The sequence below is a fragment of the Cornus florida genome, unplaced genomic scaffold, assembly GCF_030987335.1.
Source record: "Cornus florida cultivar Cherokee Brave unplaced genomic scaffold, ASM3098733v1 CherokeeBrave_3.0.0_Hap2_Chr06, whole genome shotgun sequence".
NCBI lineage: Eukaryota > Viridiplantae > Streptophyta > Magnoliopsida > Cornales > Cornaceae > Cornus > Cornus florida.
The window spans coordinates 14,921,659-14,938,431 of NW_026775576.1; positions in this window are offsets into that span (position 1 = coordinate 14,921,659).

Below are 16,773 nucleotides of genomic sequence, written 5' to 3' on the forward strand. Positions count from 1 at the left end.
GGCAATTTCAGAGTTGAGAACGAGAATAGAGATGGAGGTGATTGGGGAGGCTGAAATGATTTGCCCTAAAAATATTTGCAATATGGGTTTTAAACTTCTTATTCTTGTTGATTTTGTAGCTTGCAGTTGCAGAGACAGAGAGAGAGAAAGAGGGGGAGGGGGGGGGGGGGGGGGCAATTTCAAAGTTGAGAACGAGAATGGAGATGGAGGCGATTGGGGAGGCTAAAATGATTTGCCCTAAATATATTTGCAATATAGGTTTTGAACTTCCGATTCTTGTTGATTTTGTAGTTTGCAGTTGGAGAGAGAGAGAGAGGGGGGGGGGGGGGGGGAATTTCAGAGTTGAGAACGAGAATAGAGATGGAGGCGATTGGGGAGGCTGAAATGATTTGCACTAGAAATATATTTTTGTTCGGGTGAGGAGAAAAGGATGAGAAGCAGATACATATTATATATAATATATATAAATTTCTGGCAAAAAAAATTATATAAAAAAATTAATTCACAAATAGTGGTAAAAAAATTATAAAAAATTTGTTTTTTTTTTTTTTTTTTTTTGATCATTTTTTGACCAGATATTTTAGATTTGTACTTCTTTTTAATTAGGTTTAATTTTAGTTTCCTTCTAATATTTACAACTTGACTTGGAATGTGCCTAATATTAATATTAATGATGCACATACGAATGGTAAGAATAATAGTTGAAAAAGAATAGTGGTTTTGTTAAAAAATAGCATTTTACGTGAAATGTATCATTGGAACAGAATTGTTAAAATGTAATATTTTGGTATTGTAAAACTTATCAAAATATAGATTTAACATGCGAAAATAAGTTTTAGCATTGGAGATGCTCTTATACATCATGAATGGCAATTAATGATTTGCATCTTGAAACTACATGACAGTATGTGGTATTGATGTGGCTACTTTTTTTAGTTAAAGGGCCACATATGCAATTAAAAACAAAAAAAAAAAACAAAAAAAACAAAAAAAAACAAAATCCCTAGCCGCTTTTTTCTCTGGGTCTTGCACGAGAAACCCAAAACCACGAAGAGAATTCAACGATTGTTCGACAACGAAAAATCAGAGTACAAATTGTTGGCGCCTATAATATAGCCATTGCAAACTTTTGGAGGCAACTCACGACCTTATTTTAATTTCCATTAATTGGGTATATATTATTTCTTTTTTTCCTTATGTTTTGTTTTCAATGAATATCCCGTTAATCTGTTCGCCAACAAAACCTGGCCTCCACTCTAACTCATGAGTCATTGACCAATGGTTTAAGATGGATGAAAATTCTTAGCAACTATTAATTAGGGTTTCCAATAAGCCATTCACTTGAGGTAGCAACAGCGTGGAATATTTGTTTATAATCACCTGTCTGGGACTGTTAATTCTTAGCAATGTTGAATATCTTAGCAACTGAAAATTATGAAAATTCTAAGCAGCTGTTAGTTCGTAGCAACCTTTTAATCATCCAATTTTCTATTCGGCCTTAAATATCAGTTTGATCTATAAAAATATATATTTTTTCTATGTGTTTTGTCCATTTATAATAGGTTTGTTGCTTATTAATATCATAGAAAATTTTAATTTTTCTTTTATTTTTATAAGTAATTTGGTTGGTTTTAATTTCAGAAGAAAGATTTTTTATGCATGCACTCAGTCTTATTGCTATTTTTTAAATTTTCTTTGGTTTCTTTCTTCTTCTTTTTTTTTTCAACCTGTTTTTGATTTGTTTCTTTTTCTTCCCATTCAAATTCTTGATGCATGTGTTGCTGTTCATAATATGCATGCTAACTATTTGATAAATTTCTAAGTTGATGCTTCACACATTGTGAGAAAAAAAAAAAATTATGACTAAATAATGACTTATAATCTTATATAATTTGCTTATATATCGTAGGAAATGGTAAATTATATGAATATGGGAGAAAAATATGGTATTGAGATGCATTGTGATGAAAATTAAAACGGTAAGGAAGAGAATGAACAAGATTGAAAAAAATATCAAATGGGGATGAAGAAGTGCAAACACCAAAGGCTGGAATGGTTTCCAATTCTGATAATGAAGCATTTATTTATTACAAGAAACATAGTAAGCACAATGGGTTTGGCATTAAAGAAAAACTAGGAAATTTGATAAAAATAAGAGGTTGAAGTACATCACTTTTGCATGTGCTAAATCTGGTAAGATGAAACACACATCTACTAATTCTACGAGACCAAGGCAGCTAACTAAAACTAATTACAATGCTAAAATCAATTCGGTTGTTAGTAGTGATGGCAATATACTATTGGATGAACACAATTATGCACTCAGTCCAACAAAAACACGTTTCCTAAGATATAATAAGGAATTGAATTATCATGCAAAAAAATGACTTGAACTACATGTTTCCTGCTTTCGTTTCACTAATTTTGGCAATAGTCGGACTCTGCCAAATATGTTTTGTTTTTAAATTTCTTAAAATTAAAGATGTTGCCTAAGATGTTATACATGTTTCTGCTTCTGAAACTCCCATTGTAAATTTGTGTTGCCAAACATGTTTCCGTTTTCAACTCAGAACACTTTACAACAAAACACTTGTTTTGTTTCGGGATAATACAAAATGCCAAAAACATAACGCGTACCAAACGGGGCCTTGATATCTTGCTGTGAGTTGCATTCTTATTATCTAAGCAAATTTATATAGTTGAATTAAAGTTGTTCAAGTTGCGTTTTGCAGACGGAAATGGTCATTTGTGGTTTTGACCTTTGAAACCCTAGCTTTTAGGGATTTCTGCTATATAAGGCGTGTGTGTGAGCTATTATTATTAAACCATACTGTTTTTTTTTTCTTAGTTGGTACTCACACACACATGCCTCCACTGAGGCTTGAATCCCTGACCTCCCTTTGGAAAGTAGGAATCTAAGACCACTAGGCCATTAACTTGTTGGTATCACTGTGGTTATCATATGAGCATATGTGTATTGAAGATAAAAGGATGTGAGAACAATTTTTTAGTCTGTGTTAATACAAAATTCCATATTTACCCCTCAGACCAAAGATTCAGCAGAATGAAGCCTCGAAGTTGTTGTTTGATACTTTGAGCTGTATAATCATTTTAATCTTTTGTAATAGCTTAAGTATTGTTGTTATACATATTTTATAATGTATTTGGTGAGCTGTGAGAGCTCATAGGGTCCAAGAAAGGTTGCTCAGGATAGGGAGAGTGCTTGTGTGCATTGTATGAGAGCTAGGGTGTGTGAAGAAAATGAGGTAGCTCAGTGTGTTTCTTCTTGCTTTACAACTAGTGGATCTGCATTGGCTGAGGCCAGGAACCAAGAATTTTAATCTCTAGTTAAAAGATATTTTCCTTGTAAAATCACTGAGCACTCGTGGTTGAATGTGTGAACCTTTAATGGTATTAAAAACAGACTTCATCACATATGTTATAATTATAATTTGACTAAGTGTTAAAAGAAAATTTTTAAACAGAACCAATTCACCCCACCCCCCTCTTGGTTCATCATAATGGCAGTATCTAATGATTAGTTGAAGATTACTTTGGCCTTTTTTCTCTTTACATGTGACGTAGAGGTATGGTGGAAGTATGTCACCAACACTTACGTTGTTGAGGACTTGGGTTGGAAACCGTTTAGGACATTATTCTTGGACAAGTACTTTTCAAGAACAAAGAGGAGGGAGTTAAGAATGAATTTGACAATTTGGCACAAAGAACCACGAACTTAACGGAGTATGAGAGAAAATTCACTTCTCTCTCTCGCTTTGCTCCGAAAATAATGAGAGATAAGGAGGAGAAAACATAGAGGTTTGTCAATGCCCTCAATCTCACAATAAGGTTAGGTGTTGCTATTCTAGACTTGAAGAAATATCTGAAGGCGGTGAGGAGTGTGACGGCCCAAGTTTTGTAAACCCGGTGCGTCAGTGATGACCAAAAGATGACCCGATAACAGATCCGAAATGCGAAAGCAAAAGGAGAAACAACGGTCTCTAGAGATACAATGCATCTCTAAGACACCAATGTGACCCTCAATGAGGTCATAGAACCCAAAGGAAAACAAATGTGGAAGTGTCGTTTCAAAACGGATAAAAAGAACCTAGGGGCAAAATGGTCATTTTGCAAAAGTGGATTCAAGTGCTATCGAGCACACCGTTGGGAAGAAAATGAAAAATTAAACATAATGGAATCAAGAATTTCATTATTCGGAGTCCGAACGAAGGAGAAAGGTCAAAAACAAAAATGATGTCGTGGTGGTCCGACGAGGACAACCCACTACTGCTGCAACTGAGAGTAAAAACGGGCATCTAAACGGACTTCTCTAGAAAAACTCAAAGAAGAAACCCCCCCTAAAATCGAGTTTCCTACCTTGATTATAGACGAAAACAAAAAAAATGCACTGTAAAATGTCCAGAATGCCCCCAAGAAAATCCGGTCAAGGGGGTAAAAATTTCTCCGAGCTGCTGCCCAAAGAAAGGAAATAGGGCTTCAGGAGGTTTTTAAATTACCTAAATTGAAAATGCACTCTTAAAATACACCCACAAGACCTCCAGAAGTTTCGGATCAGTCGTCACACTTTTCAAAAAAAAAGTCGATGAATAGTACCAAGTACATTTGCACTAAAAATTTACAAAACTTAGCAGTAAGGATTTTTCGAATAAATATGGATTTTTGAGAGCCAAGATGGCATTTTCTGGAAAAACACAAAGAAGAAACCTCCCTCAAAATTGAGTTTTCTACGTGATCGTGAGAAAAAATGAAAAAAATGTATTGTGAAATACCCAAAATGCCCCTGGAACATAATAGGGTAAAACTCCCTAAAAATGCTACTTAGAGTTTTTGTTTCATCAAGGATGGTGTTGTTTACCAAAGTGAGTATGCAAGTGCATGCAAAATGATAAAATAGATGTACCAACATGGCCTAAAGCCTCTTTACATTCCATTAACAAGTTTTAGCCTACAAAGCCTCCATTTCTCACAAATAAGCTATAATGGCAATACTTGAGTTTTAGAGGAAACATACTTATAACCTTTCAAGTTAATAGCCCTTGGCCTCATGTCATACATGTAAAATGCATTAAAAGGAGTGTACTTATATACACTTTACATACGTAGAATCAAATAATATAAGTTTGATACATAAAGCTACCAGACGATCCAAGGCAATGAAATCTTCAAGTCTTGAGTCCTGTACCTGAAATATGCCCCAGTATCGTAGGGGTGAGTAACATAAAGCTACTCGTAGGAGATGAACATGCATCGACCTAGCATTTTATAATTTTATCACCTTAAGGTGAAACATATCAAAGGGGTTCATGCCACCTAACGTCTATGTTAAAATGAGACTCAGGAAGCATCCTAAGCTACTTTAAAACATTTCTAGCATAATCACATTGTTCATGCAATTCAAACAACATGGAAACATGTTATACAAAGCAACAAGATATAGATTCTCAAAGTCTTCAACTTGAAATCCAAGATACAAAAACAACAAGAGTGGGTCATGCCACCTAACGTCTATATTCAAAGTGAATCTATAAGAATATTCCTAAACTACATTTGAACATCAAAACACAAGTTATGATATCGATGCAATTTAACCAATATTGGAACTTCTAATACAATATTTAAAGCATGATTTCTCAAAGTTAACATCTTGCAACTTAAAATGGGAAATCAAACAGAGGACAACAAGTTACGATATCATCTAGTTATCAACTTGAAATGAAATACGAAATCAAACAAAGTAGATACTCGGACGTCATGCCGGATCAGACCGACAACATAGTTACTTTAAGGTTACTAGCCCATGGGTAACCTCCTTATGTGCGCACTAGACTATATAGAGGGACAATCCCCCGTACTATAACCAAGTCCTAACCATAGCTAAACAATGACATCCCCAAGTTTCCAAAATCAACAAATTGTGCAACAACGTATATATATATCAACATGTATATATAAGATATCAACTATTTACCAAGCATAATCCAATTTTGGAAACTTATACAATACATGCTCAAAGTCTACAACTACTATGGAATGAAAGATATCAAATACAAAGTGTGCAATTCCTTACACATAGCAACAATATATTCAATAAGGAAAAACATATTCTCATGAATATAAAAGTAACAACTATGTCACCCAATGCTCAAAAGTAATCAAGTGAACATACACCAAAACTAAATCCATGATTTAAATATAAAAACAACTTCCAAAATGCAATTAAATCCATGGATTAATAAAATAGAATTTAATTAAACATAAATAGTTAAATTCTCTAAATCCCAAGTTAATCCCAAATAACCTCAATTTAATATATTTTGAAGGACATATCATGGTCATCACATATATAACATCAAATAACAATTTAAGTGATTAAAACACTTAAAACAAAATTAATCAAGCTAATTAATTAATTTCCTCTAGATTTTTAAACAATTCCAAATGCCCTCAATTTAATCTATGTTAGAGAACATGCCAAGGCCTATTTAAATACCACATTATAACTTGATTTCATGCTTGATACAACTATGTGAATTAAACTTTCACTAAAGATAAATATTAAATAAAAGTTGTAATTCTTAATCAAATGAGCCAAATTTAATATATGTTAACAAACATATCCAAACATAATTTTCTAGCATGTTACAATTCAATTCCAAGTCATACATATCCTTGAGCATTAATCCTTTACAAAGAAATTAATTAAAGTAAAATTCCAAGATTTATACAAAACATGCATACAAGTTGTATAAGCATATATAATCATCAATACAACACAAATATAATCCTAAGACACTCCCTACCTCAATTTGAGATGAAAATCTCAAAAGCCATCAAAACGAAACGGCTCAGAATCCAACAATACTTCGGGGTTTTGTTGGGGACAACGCCGTGAACAAGAATCCCAAAGAAGCCCCATGAAAATCACTACTTGAACTCAAAACCAAACTCAAAATTTGGTCGGAAATGAGTTCTAATAAGGGTAAAAGAAGCGCATAGTCAACACGAATACAAAACGCAAAGGCACTTCAACTTTTTAACAAAGGGAAGAGGGTTTAAATGGAAGAAGAAGGGTGGCAGTCCCTTTTGGAAGCCATGGGAGCTGCTGGTCGTGCATCAAGGAAGGAGATGGCCAAAAATGAAATATCTCACTTCCCTTTTATAGGAAAATCCAAAAAGTGCCCCGAACGGGCCCCGCCGAGTCCGGAAAAGTAAAATTTGAGCAAACGCGCTTAAACGGAAAAACTCTGTGAACAAAAAAGATTCACAATGAGAAAATATGAATAATGGAAGAAACAACATAAAAAACCAAGTCCCGATTAGAAAGTTATGCCCCGAACAAGTTCGGCGGCAACCGGGTCCAGAAACTCTGAAACTGGAGAAAAACAACCAGAACGGAATTCTTTGAATTTACAAGTCAATAAAAAGTGAAATTGAATCCCGTACGAGGATCTAGGCTCCAGATGAGACATTTTGCAATAACTTTTGTTAATTGCACAATGGCCCCTACAAAAAGGGTTAACTGCGAAACTGCCACAGAATGAAAATATCTTCCAAAAGATATTTTCTTAGATGCCCCTAAAATAAAATATCTTCAAAAGATATTTATGAAAAACACCCCAAGAAATGAAATTAATTTCAAAGATTTATGCATCCATGCCCCTATGGGCACCAGGAGTAACCATAGTACTTTCTTGCAAAAGTAAAGATACGTATTTCGTAAAAACCACTCATGATAAGGATACGTAAAGTCAAAAAGCAACTCTAAGCACAAGAAGTGAGGTTGTGCCAAAAACTGACAAACGGAGATAAGACGAAATAGGAAAAATGACAGAATAGGGAAAAGACGAAATAGCGCATAGTGTCCAAAAACGAAAAATGCGAAAATGACTCGGTCCTCAAAGGAAGTTGTCAATTCACATGAAAGAGTCTCAAAAACCAATTCTGAGCATTCGAGATAAAACTAAGCGACGAAAAACCATCCACAGAAAAGAAAAGACAACGGAAAAAATTTATCCGCAAAATTTGAGGAAAAAGGGAAAAGGAAGAAAATGACCGGGTCATTACAACCTTCCCACCTTAAATGGATTTCGTCCCCGAAATCCAGCCCCAATAAAACAAAAGGCAAAACTAGGATAACTACGGAGTACATCTCCGAGTACCCCAAACAACATGCAACGAAAACAACCCCAAGGCTGAAAGACAACACTCAAGCCAGTGACATTTGCACCCACGTGCTTACGACTGGACAACTTCTCGAAAGAAAAATGTCCGCATGGCCACACGACAAGTCAAAGGTCACTCACAGAACCCAACGCCAGACAAAGGAACGGAAGACAACAACTGTAAGCATTTCTCCTGTTGAACCATCATACCGATCCAAAAACAACCCAAAAAAGAACTCCAAGATCATCACAAATCAAATCAAAGTACAAATCAAAGACAACGTGGTAGTACGAATAGCGACCAGAACCCACCCACACTTACTCGTCAGTAAGGTAGCATGATAGTATAAGGCACTAATTCATAACCTGCCCCCCACTAGGTCTACCCATGAAACCTCTTGATACAAATGATATCAATGTCATGAATCATCATTACCAAAAGCACTACGGGAACCAGGCATCTTGTGAGAGTTGGGGTAGCTAATCCCAAAACTCTGACAACAATGTCATAGGCACCGCTAAGCTTAAGGTCCTAAGTCCTCAATACAACAAAACCCACAACTCCAACGCCTCAAAATACTCCTGTTAACAACCTAAATCACGAATCCAAAGCTTAACAAACAAACACATCATCTCCGAAATCCCAGATATCATCCTGAAACAGATCAACTACGAAACCACACCAAAATCAAACATCGGATCAAAATCCCTACTACGGATGACCAAATCCTCGAAATACAAGTCCACTAAGTGATACATACATCAAGTCCTAACAACCAAAGTCACAAAATGAATCTCTCAAAACCGTGCTTGGCATCACCAAGCTAAATCAAAATCCTTTAATTTCATTTCACAATCAATCATTGGAACTACAATTCCTCAAAACTATGCCTAGCCATAGCTAAGACGAGAAAACTCCATAAGCAAGCCAAATCCAATGGCGATCTTCCAAAACTTTTCTTAAGAGTCAACCACATCTAGGTCTCCAAAAACCAAAACAAGTCTCCAAAGGACATTTTCAAAAGAGTAGTGAGTTCACCTCACGAATTTAATAAATCCTCAATCAATTGGACACAAGTCCCTGAAAAATGATCTCACACCAATCAACTCACTCTACGTATCACAACTTTTTTAACAACCACGGCAAAACTCCCCAAGGAAAGACACGAAGGAAAGGAAACCACCAGTCCTAAGAAGGATAACACTACGACTCCACCTCTGAAATGAATGACAACAAGGTCAAAGACTTCACCCCCTACATGAAAGTAAGTCGACCAAAATCCATCAAATCCTCGCTAAAGACTCAAAACGACAACAATGATCCTCACGGACCAACCAACCCCAAAACTGCGCACAAGGCGACGAAGAGAAAAGACTCATTCCTTGTGAAGTCCCAACCACGAACCAAGAAAGAAGAGGAATCCCATTCTCCCACTTCCCACCTTAAAGAAATGGACAGCTCAAGACCAAACAAATGTGACAACTCCTCTATAATGAATCTCACAATAGAATCGTACACACTACGTACGACTGAGGGAAATAAAAAGGAGAATCAAACACTGAAGTCATGCATTTGACAAGGAATGCAACTACCAAATAAATAAATCTACGCTCATAGATAAAATCAAAGGTACATATGGCACGCCTCCATGTAAACACAAAAGCATGTCATTAAAGCACAACAACAACATGACATCTCTAAGCATATATGCAGGGCATGCTAATGTTACACAACAAGAAGACAAATGTGGATAGACCTCCACCTACTCATGCATCGCAATAACATAAATCATACTACTAACATGGTAGTAAACGAAATTACAGAAGATAAAATGATGCAACAATGAACCCTATAGACATCGTGTCCTAGAGTATCTAGATAAAAAGAAAAGGACCAATCCTAGCCACAATCTGACTCCAAAACCAATGTGACAACAACCTGTCTCAAAATAAACATGAGCCCTTACCACGATGGTAAGACTCTAACAATCCATTTCTAGTCTAAAAGTGACACTACAAGTGATACTAACAGTGCAATGCTCTCACCAACCCTAAACATCAATCAATCAACTTGATCCCAAAAGCGTTGTCACGGAAGGAGAACTTAAATGAAATGGCCACTCTAGCCATACAATCGAACAATCAAAACGATTTCCAAAATCATCCTCAAAATAACCATCAATCACTGACCAAAAGGACTACACCTGTGGGAACAAAACCCAACGCTGATTCCATCTGAACTGCACTCGTAGCTTGCTAGTACGGCAGCATGACAGTGCCATGCACCCGCCCACAACGTACCCGCCCACAAAAATTATAATCTCAGAGGAACCTTTCAAAACAACCAAGGATCCCAAAAGGTCCAAAACCTAACCATGGCCTAAAATCAACAAATCCAGTACTACGGTTGTGCCTAATGGCTCACCCCACGAGAGCCTAAACAAAAGGTGTCTCTCCACCTACCTAAAAACCAACTCTAGGTCAACAATAACCTAAACTACAATACAACCATGATTACAATCACCATCAACCTCAACTCGTGACTTAATGACCAATCCCGTGTCATGCCAAATATGTAACACAGTTATGTATATGCGAATTTAATCTAGCATACATCATATGTCATGCTCTTTATATTGGAATCAAAATAAGTTAAACAGATAGCATACCACGTATAGCACATAAGCACCTAAACATGTTATCAAACCAAAACATGTTATCATGAAGCATATAAGTATGTAAAACAAAGCAATAGAAATGTGATATGCACCCAAAACCCGTCGTCCTAAGGTATTCAAACCTAGGAGCCTGATACCACCTGTGACGACCCAAGTTTTGTAAACCCGGTGCGTCAGTGGTGACCAAAAGATGACCCGATAACGGATCCAAAATGTGAAAGCGAAAGGTGAAACAACGGTCTCTAGAGATACAATACATTTCTAAGACACCAATGTGACCCTCAATGAGGTCATGAAACATAAAGGAAAACAAATACGGAAGTGTCATTTCAAAACGGACAAAAAGGAACCTAGGGGCAAAATGGTCATTTTGCAAAAGTGGATTCAAGTGCTATCGAGCACACCGTTGGGAAGACAATGAAAAATTAAACATAATGGACTCAAGAATTTCACTATTCGGAGTCCGGACGAAGGAGAAAGGTCAAAAATAAAAATGATGTCGTGGCAGCCCGACGAGGACAGCCCACTACTGCTGCAACTGAGAGTAAAAACGGGCATCTAAATGGAATTTTCTGGAAAAATTCAAAGAAGAAACCGCCCTAAAATCGAGTTTCCTACCCCGAATGCGGACGGAAACAAAAAAAAAATGCATTGTAAAATGTCCAGAATGCCCCCAAGAAAATCTGGTCAAGGGGATAAAAATTTCTCCGAGCTGCTGCCCAAGGAAAGGAAATAGGGCTTCGGGAGGTTTTTAAATTACCAAAATTGAAAATGCAATCTTAAAATACACCCATAAGACCCCCGAAAGTTTCGGATCGGTCGTCACACTTTTCAAAAAAAAATCGATATATAGTACCAAGCACATTTGCACTAAAAATCTGTAAAACCTGGCAGCAAGGATTTTTCGGACAAATATGGATTTTTGAGGGCCAAGATGGCATTTTCTGGAAAAACACAAAGTAGAAACCCCCCTCAAAATTGAGTTTTCTATGGGAAATGTGAGGAAAAATGAAAAAAATGCATTGTGAAATACCTGAAATGCTCCTAGAACAGAATAGAGTAAAACTCCCTAAAAATGCTACTTAGAGTTTTTGTTTCATCAAGGATGGTGTTGTTTGCCAAAGTGAGTATGCAAGTGTATGCAATATGATAAAATAGATGTACCAACATGGCCTAAAGCCTCTTTACATTCCATTAACAAGTTTTAGCATACAAAGCCTCCATTTCTCAAAAATAAGCTACAATGGCAATACTTGAGTTTTAGAGAAAACATACTTGTAAACTTTCAAGTTAATGGCCCTTGGCCTCATGTCATACATGTAAAATGCATTAAAAGGAGTGTACTTATGTACACTTTACATACGTAGAATCAAAGAATACAAGTTTGATACATAAAGCTACCAAACGATCCAAGGAAATGAAATCTTTAAGTTTTGAGTCCTGTACCTGAAATGTGCCCCAGTATTGTAAAGACCAGGTCATTTTTCTTCCTTTTCTTTTTCTCAGATTTTAACGGATTTTTTTTTTTTTCCGTTGTCTTTTCCTTTTTGGGTTCGGTTTTTCATCACTTGATGTCGTCTCGAGTGCTCTGGAATGATTTTTGAGACTCTTTTCCTTGGATTGACAACTTCCTTTGAGGATTGTGTCATTTCCATATTTTATTTTTCCGAACACTATTCACATTTTGTATTTTTCTAGTTTATCCTTTTTCCTTGCACAACCTCACTTTTTGTGCTCGGATTTGATTCCAGTTTTGCAAGCATTCATGATATTTGATTTCCATGATAGTGGTATTTTTACTTTTCTAGAAAAGTATGTTGATTGCTTACTTCATTCATAAAGGGGCATTAATGCATACTTTAGTGTAATTATTCTTAACCTGTGGGGTTTTAGTGTAATTAAATAAAGTAATTATTTTTTCATCTTAGGGACCATTTTGCAATTAAATTTGGAAGATATTTTCAAAAATGACCTTTTTGTAATTTTTGAAAAGTGTGACAAGTGTCCCACTCTCATTAGTCCACTTGTTGACATTTGTGTGGAAACACTTTAATGCATTGGATGATGACATTTGGAGGGTGAGGATTCACCCACTTGTTGGCCTAGGATTGGTGCACTTGTTGGCTTGGATGGTTGACAAGTGTAGGTGTGGGATTAAGCCTAGGAAGGATTCATGGATTGGTGACAAGTTTAGGTTCATAATTTAGTCTTGCAAATATTTTTGGGCCACTTTGGGATTATGGTTTTAAAGGAGGGTTTTCGTGCAATTGACCATAGATGTGTGTGTTGACCATGGTGTAAGAGCACATAGTGAGTAGAGGATTTCTATTTCCTCCACTCACACTTAACCACATTATTTCATTCTCTTCCTTATAAGAAAACCCTAGCCTCCATGAATGGAGCTTGAAGCCTTAGGCATTGACCTTGATCTTTAAGGCCCTTCCACTTACTTTAAACCATAAAGCTTGGAATACTTTTTGTTCCCCTCATCCTCCTCTTCAAAACCCTTGAAGGATCTAGCCTAACTCCTAGTTTTGCTTTGGTATCTAGAGATTCAATTCTCTAGTGAGGTATTGATCTATTATTTTGAAGTATTTTTATGTCATTATTGGGTGTTTTACATGCATGGAAGAGAAAGACTTGTATTTTGCACTTAAACTGTTTTAACTTGAAATTAATCTTGTCAAATTAAATATATAATATGAAAATATGCTCAATTATCTTTCATTTAGTTTTGGTTTCATGTAATTTGGATTTAAAATGAATTAGTTATGAATTTTTGAAGTTGTAAGCTAGTTGCTGGAAATTTGAAGCTTTTCCTTTTTGGTCCAAAAATGAATTTTTATATGGAGCTGTGTTGCTTCAATTGCCTTGAAATTTTTACTGGAACTTTCCCCATGGCTTTTACACTACTCAGAAGTTTTTCATGATTTTAGAGCATTTCTAAATTTTTTTTAAAATCCGAAACTATCTGCTATCCATGTTTTTATTGCAGCTGGAAAATATATTTTTAGATGATTTATTTCACTAACCTTTTGACATTGGATCATGGCTTAAATTTTTAGTTTTATACTCTCATATGTTTAATTCCAAAATAAATTAGGTTTGCATAGTTTGGATGTCAAATGAATTTTTCATGAATTTTCAAAGTTGGAAGCTGCAGGCTAAAAATGTGCTTTCTGGGCAGAATTTGTTTCAAAGTTGTGGGTCAAAACTGTTTCAATTGGGAAAATATTTTGTTAAACTAAATTGATATTATCAAATTACAGTGTTTAAGCTTTCATTGGGCTTTGGATTCATTCAATTTGGGTTAGAATTGCATTTTTTTATGAATTTTACAAGTTGAAGGTAGCAAGCTGAAAAATCTGTTTTGCAGACCGAAAATTTGGGGCGATTTCATTTCGGTAGTAATTGGGATTTTCATTCCAATTGAGGTAGGGAATGTTTTAGGATTATTTGTGTGTTGTATTGTGTGTTTGCCATGATTATACAACATATATGTATGCCTTGTATCAAATCTAGAAAGTTAGTAATTTTTATTTCTTTGTATAAGATTTAAAATTTATGATGATGTATAACTTTGATTTGAATTGTAACATGATAAGAAATTATGCTTAGATATGTTGGTTAACATATACTAAATTTGGATCATTTGATTAAGAATTACAACTTTTATTTAACATTTATCTTTAGTGAAAGTTTAATTCACATGATTGTATCAAGCATTAAATTAAGTTGTAATGTGGTATTTAAATAGGCTTTGGCATATTCTCTAACATAGATTAAATTGAGGGCATTTGAAATTGTTTAAAAATCTAGAGGAAATTAATTAATTAGCTTGATTAATTTTGTTTTAAGTGTTTTAATCACTTAACTTGTTATTTGATATTATATATATGATGACCATGACATGTCTTTCAATATATATTAAATTGAGGTTATTTGGATTAACTTGGAATTTAGAGAATTTAACTATTTATATTTAATTAAATTCTACTTTATTACTCCATGGATTTAATTACATTATGGAAGTTGTTTCTATATTTAAATCATGGATTTGGATTTGATGTATGTTCACTTGATTATTTTTGAGCATTGGATAACATAGTTGTTACTTTTATATTCATGAGAATATGTTTTTCCTTATTGAATATATTGTTGCTATGCGTAAGGAATCGCACACTTTGTATTTGACATCTTACATGCCATAGTAGTTGTGAATTTTGAGCATGTATTGTATAAGTTTCCAAAATTTGGATTGTGCTTGGTAAATAGTTGATATCTTGTATATACATGTTGATATATATACGTTGTTGCACAATTTGTTGATTTTGGAAATTTGGGGATGTTGTTGTTTGGCTACGGCTAGGACTTAGTTCTAGTACGGGGGATTGTCCCTCTATATAGTTTAGTGCGCACATACGGAGGTTACCCATGGGCTAGTAACCCTAAAGTAACTATGTTGTCGATCTGATCCGGCGTGACGTCCGAGTATCCACTTTGTTTGATTTCGTATTTCATTTCAAGTTGATAACTAGATGATATCGTAACTTGTTGTCCTTATTTGATTTCCTATTTTGAGCTGAAGATGTAGCTTTGTGAAAGCATGCTTCATGCGTTGTATTGGAAGTTCCATTGTTGGTTAAATTGCATCGATATCATAATTTGTGTTTTGATGTTCAAATGTAGTTTTGGAATGACCTTATAGATTCATTTTGAACATAGACGTTAGGTGGCATGACCCACACTTGTTGTTTTCGTATTTGGGATTTCAAGTTGAAGACTTTGAGAATCTATATCTTGTTATCTTGTTTAACATGTTTCCATATTGTTTGAATTGCATGAACAATGTGATTATGATAGAAATGATCTAGGTAGCTTAGGATGCTCCTTGATTCTCATCTTGACATAGACGTTAGGTGGCATGAGCCCCTTTAACATATTTCACCATAAGGTGATAAAATTGTAAAATGCTAGGTCGATGCATGCTCATCTCCTACGAGTAATTTTATGTTACTCACCCCTACGTTACTGGGGCATATTTCAGGTACAGGACTCAGGATTTGAAGATTCCATTGCTCCTTGGATGGCTTACAGTTTCTAAGTTTCTATTTTATGCAAGTGTTAGCATAAGATGCCTCTTTGTAGCCTTATTTGTTTAAACTTGTATTCATTGATTCGTATATGTAAAGTGTACGTAAGTGCACTCTTTTCAGTTTATTTAACATGTATGAGATGAGGCCGGAGGCCAATGACATGTATCTCTTTTTCTATGCACTTTTGTTTTCAAAGTTTATTATGAAAATATTGGAAAATGTTAAGTCATTGCTTCATAACTTTCACATCGGGTTTTGGAATTTCTTATCTTTTCTGCCTGGACTCAGAATCAGATGATTCTTGAGTCTAATTTTGTTCATTTTTCGTTGTCTTTCCAATGGTGTGCACGGTGGCACCCTTTTAAGTGAGAAATGACCATTTTGCCCTTAGTTCATCTCTTTTCGGGTTAGGCATTCTTGCTTCGTTTGCTTGGCTCATTTAAGTTCCGTGGCTTCTTGGAGAGTCATTTTGGGGCCTTAGGGATGATGTACATCTCTTGAGGTCATTTGGCTTCTTTCGCTTCCGCATTTCGTGTCCGTTATCGGGTCAACTTCCGGTTCATCACTAACGCACCGGGTTGAGAAATCCGGGTCATTACAGGTGGTATCAGAGCTCCTATGTTTGAATACCTTGGACGACGGGTTTTGGGTGCATATCATGCTTATGTTGCCATGCTCTATGTATTTATATGCTTCATGATAACATGTTTATGTGCTTACGTGCTACATGTGGTATGCCGTTTGTTTAGCATGATTTAATTATTATGTAAAGAGTATAACATATGATGTATTCTAGATCAGATTTGTATATGCATA